At 43.9% G+C, this 5,310-nt stretch overlaps 1 long non-coding RNA gene across 1 annotated transcript; it reads right to left on the reverse strand.

Moving 5' to 3' along the window:
* Window positions 1–3,494: 3,494 nt before the first annotated feature.
* On the reverse strand, window positions 3,495–4,812 carry LOC308397019. Its single transcript, XR_013971681.1, has 2 exons — window positions 4,594–4,812; window positions 3,495–3,759 (listed from the first exon to the last, which is right to left on the reverse strand). It is a non-coding gene; the product is annotated as an uncharacterized lncRNA (long non-coding RNA).
* Window positions 4,813–5,310: the final 498 nt, after the last annotated feature.

A 5,310-nucleotide genomic window follows, 5' to 3' on the forward strand; every position in this document is an offset into this window, starting at 1 on the left:
TATTCGTAAATCAGGGTGGAAAATAAGTATTTGGTCAATAACAAAAATACAACTCAATACTTTGTAACATAACCTTTGTTGGCAATAACAGAGGTCAAACGTTTACTATAGGTCTTTACCAGGTTTGCACACACAGTAGCTGGTATTTTGGCCCATTCCTCCATGCAGATCTTCTCGAGAGTAGTGATGTTTTGGGGCTGTCGCCGAGCAACACGGACTTTCAACTCCCGCCACAGATTTTCTATGGGGTTGAGGTCTGCAGACTGGCTAGGCCACTCCAGGACTTTCAAATGCTTCTTACGGAGCCACTCCTTTGTTGCCCGGGCGGTGTGTTTTGGATCATTGTCATGTTGGAAGACCCAGCCTCGTTTCATCTTCAAAGTTCTCACTGATGGAAGGAGGTTTTGGCTCAAAATCTCACGATACATGGCCCCATTCATTCTGTCCTTACCACGGATCAGTCGTCCTGTCCCCTTGGCAGAAAAACAGCCCCATAGGGCTTTGGAGTTGACGTCACGCCGCAATGCATTGTGGGAGCGCAGCTCCATTTTCGGGGTCTACGAATCAAAACAAACACACTGTGTTGGAACGACGACGACAAGCAACATGCTTAAAAGCAGCTCAAAAGAAAACGGACGGTATAGAGACCGATTGCGTCCAGAGGCGAAGCAGCGGTACTTGAAAAAAAAATAGAGTGCATCGCAAATCTGGACCCATATGAAATACGGCAGTGGAGTAAAGACCCAGACGACTTACCGCCACTGTCCTACCCCGATATCTTCACGTATCTTGTTTGTGGAGTAAGCGCTTACACAGCGAACCAGTTTCGTAATTACAAGTCACTGGAGGCGCACATCCAATTTACAAATGGCTGGGTGCAAGATTTGGCTATTTTCAAGCCGCCAAACTCTGAGTACGTCGTCAAAGGAAGTCAGCTGGAGTGCATCGAGTGAAATAGCCATTTTCCACCCCGCACCATAATTAATGTTACACATTTATCATTGAACTGCTAAAATATCGTTATCATATTATATGCCCATAATTGTAAAGTACATGCAAATTAACACATTGATAATCGGGTAAATTATTAACGCCAATTTGTGTCCTTCCTGTCTCATTTCATTTATTGTCTTTACATCAACCAATCAAGTCACTCCATTCTATGTTTGATCGCAATTTCTATAACTTCCGAGACCACCAACGATGATATTATTCAGCTATAAAGTGTGATGTGAACATATTTAGAACTTACCGGAATGAAAATGTCTTGAGCACACCAACTGATATCTGGAGACGTAACAGAACTTGATATCAGCTCGTCTCACGGCTGCTATCCAGGCTAGACGCCTTCGTTTGGTAATATCCGATACATGAGCTCCTTCATGTTGGGAAAGCATAAAAAGACAATCGAAACTTATTCCCGTGCCGGTCGTAAGATCGAACATTGCAGCCGACCACACAGCAAGTACGAACCATGACTATGCTTTCGCTCCTTACGGTGTGTTCACACCGAACGCGATGGACGCGAATAAAACGCCCCAAACGCCCCTAATTTGACGCGTGTACATTCGCGTCTCAACGCGTGTCCAAGAAAAATCCATCGCGCGTCAAAATATGATATTTTGACGCGCGTGAACCGGAAATGTGGGAGGAATGTGGGAGGGAGTTGTGCCAGACCTGGTTTTGCAAGATGGCAGCTATCGAGCTAGCGCTTGAAGAGAGAGTCTCCCTTCTCTATGTACTGTGGAGAGCAGAGCAGCAGCGTAAAAGACGTTCTCGCCATACCTGGGTCCATCAGGTCCTCCAGAGGCGTGAGCAGTTTGGTGAGTTTCACCACTTGCTCCAGGAGCTGCGCCTGGATGACGGCCGATTCCAGCGCTATCACCGTCGGCCAGTTTGAGGACCTGCTTTTCCTAGTCGGTCCCAGCATTGCCCGCCTAGACACCAACTACAGACGCTCAATCCCACCTGCAGAGCGCCTGTCCGTCTGCCTGAGGTTAGTAAAACTATTTAATACGGTAGTCCTTTATTGATATCTGTGCTAATATGCTAATCCATCCAGTTATACACTGCTAACATGGATGTGCTATGCTAACAGTGAATGCTGTCGGTGTTTACTGAAAGCAAACTGTGGTACAGAGACGACTCTTTATAATATTTCTAGTGATACTCAGAAGGTCTCATCAAGTCCCGATTTAATTCGATTTATGCTGTTATCAGTGTTTGAATGATAGCATGGCTGTGGTGTCACATCAATGTATGCGCTCGGTGTTTGCTGATATCAAACTGTAGCATTAGGACCACTGAGTTAACCTTTGTAGTGATACTCACTCCTTTTTATTTAGACCTGGTTTAATTCTGGGATAGTTGAATATTTGTATATAATCCCTGCAGCTGTCAGACTCTATAGCAGGGGTCACAGCCTTTATTAAAACAGAGTTAGATAAAACTGTGAACAGTTTGATTCATCTCTAGTTACATGGTTCTATCTTGATAAGCTGTCTTATCACAGATTAATTTTTCAAAAATATTAATGATTTAAGCAAGGAAAGGGCTACATGTCAACACACAACTCTTTATTTCTATTAATGTCTCACTTCATTCCTACCTGATTGACATGTTTAGGAATTATGAGTGATTGGCTCACTGTAGTTGTGAAAGTTGCTACCAATCAAATTATGATATGTTAAAGTTAAAACAAAACACAACTGTTTTAGATATTATCTAATATACATTTTGTAATTATCCTTATAATTACAAAAGGTTTTATGTAAGATTCATGTTTTGTGATTTAAATCTGACATCACAAAAGTATTTTGGAATTTGAATAATGTATTTTGTAACTGCAGCACACATAATACTAATTTTGAACAATTTTGTCCAGGTTCCTTGTCACCGGGGACTCCTTCAGGACCATCGCGTTCAGTTTCAGAGTCGGTGTGTCCACGGTGAGCCAGATCACCCCCCAGGCAGCGACGTCCATCTGGGACTGTCTAGTGGACGACTTCATGGCTGTGCCTTCACCTGGAGACTGGCGCTCCATCACAGAGGGATTCCAGGAGCGCTGGAACTTTCCTCTGTGCTGTGCAGCTCTGGATGGGAAGCACATCCAGACAAAGGCACCCCATATATCATATAGGAGACACACACATTGATATACACTAAATATTCATTTCATTTCTTTTTTGTGGTGCCCAAATTGATGCACCTGCTTGATTTTGTTTAAACAATTATTGCACACTTTCTGTAAATCCAGTAAACTTCTTTTCACTTCTCAAATATCACTGTGTGTGTCTCCTGTATGATATTTAACTGACATTTTTTATTGTAACAACCAACGATTTATACAGGAAAATAATGTCTATTAACAAGGTTGCCCAAACTTCTGCATCCCACTGTATCAGTATATTTTGTCATTAGTATAATATGAAATAAAGTCTACATGTGTCAAGTCGTGTGCCAACATTTGCTGTGTAGTAGAACTGAGACATTAGTCATTATAAACATTTATTTAAAATAATATTAAAAGTCTCAAACAGAAAAACATTAAACATAAATATATAAAATATAAGAATTTACAGAGAGACAGGAATAAAAAGGACCAGCTGCTCTCCAGAGCAGGAACAAGGCTGAGGAGGAAATGCTCCATTGGAGACTGGTGTGGCCTCTTCAGGGACTCCAGGATGGCCAGCTCCACCGCCGATGGACCGTCCTGGGACCCGTCCCTCATCTGCCTCGGAGCCGTCCTCCTCTGTGGGCCTGTAAAACAGCACAAAACACAAAGAAATGAGAAGGCTGCTACTAGATTTTAATTTCAACATTGAAAAAAAAAAAAACAATAACAGGATATAATCAGATTGGTTGTAGATATTTAGTAAAGGTGATCACAAGGGAATCCCACCGACTAAAAAGGTATCAGTGCTTGCTGTACATATCTGTGGGTGCAGCAGCAGGAGCTCAGGGACTGGGGATGCTCTGCTGCAGAATCAGTTGGTTCTATCAATACAGTATTAAATGTTAACAGGTTGGATATAATAATCGTAGAGTAGACAGTGGTCCCTCATTTATTGCAGGGGTTCTCAGAATAACTAGCCCCTGGTCACAGTTCTCACAATTGATTCTCAAAGTGCAAACCTTTGTAGATTGCAAAACGTAAAAGTATTATTATGCCGCGGTTTGTCTTCATCTGCCCGCCACTTTCGTGCGCCTTTTTCCCTCACGGTGCAGGTGTGTATTTCCGAATGAGGCTCATAGTTATGGGTGTTTTTGTGCTGTTTTTTCTATTGGACGCGATGGTTATCAAAACCAAACGTGATAAATTTGGCAAGCGCAGGAGATTTGTCAATCAGGCTGCAGAATGCAATGCTGTACTGTGCAATAAAAAATCAGCGAAAAAGCAAAGCAGTGACGGATGAACAGCGGGACCACTGTGTGCTGTTTATTAATAAACAATAAAATATATTCCTAAATGATAACATGCATAAAAGCAGAACGGTATTTGTACGTCAGTGGGAAAATAGCGGTGGCTTGCTAGCTTTTGTGCGGCTTCCCCGGGTCAGTGAAAACTTTCAAAAGAGAAATGAATGAACTTACCAGGTTGCCCGATCTCTTCACATATCTTCCTCCAAGCTCGGTCCTTTTTATTCCTGTCTCGGTACTGAAAGCAGCTGGTGTTGTACAGCTCCGAGTTGTTTGCTACCGCATTGATTAGCCTTCCCCTCCATTGAAGTATGAAAGGCTTTGGCTGGATCTGCCCCTTTGACCTAGGTAACAGCCACGTCACCAGGCTCCTGATTGGTTGTCGCGGCGCGATTTGACGCTGGAGTTCAGATTTTTCCAACTCGAGCGGGGGACGCGTCAAACGCGCCAGACGCGCTACACTGACGCGCGTTTCACGCGTTTTGGCGTTTTGGCGTTTTCGCGACGCAAATCTGCTTCCGAATTTTCGCGGGACCCACAATCGCGCGTCATCGCGCCTTTCCATTGACTTTACATGTAAACCTGACGCTCTATTCGCGTCCATCGCGTTCGGTGTGAACACACCGTTACTTAGACCCCCAAAATGGCGGATCGGGCCAAAATCCTTTCCACGCCCACCCCCGTGGGGTTCTACTTTGGTTTCATCTGACCACATGACATTCTCCCAATCCTCTGCTGTATCATCCATGTGCTCTCTGGCAAACTTCAGACGGGCCTGGACATGCACTGGCTTCAGCAGCGGAACACGTCTGGCACTGCGGGATGTGATTCCCTGCCGTTGTAGTGTGTTACTGATGGTGACCTTTGTTACTTTGGTCCCAGCTCTCTGCA

This window comes from Rhamphochromis sp. 'chilingali' (assembly GCF_963969265.1).
Source record: "Rhamphochromis sp. 'chilingali' genome assembly, chromosome: 5".
In the NCBI taxonomy this organism is placed as follows: domain Eukaryota; kingdom Metazoa; phylum Chordata; class Actinopteri; order Cichliformes; family Cichlidae; genus Rhamphochromis; species Rhamphochromis sp. 'chilingali'.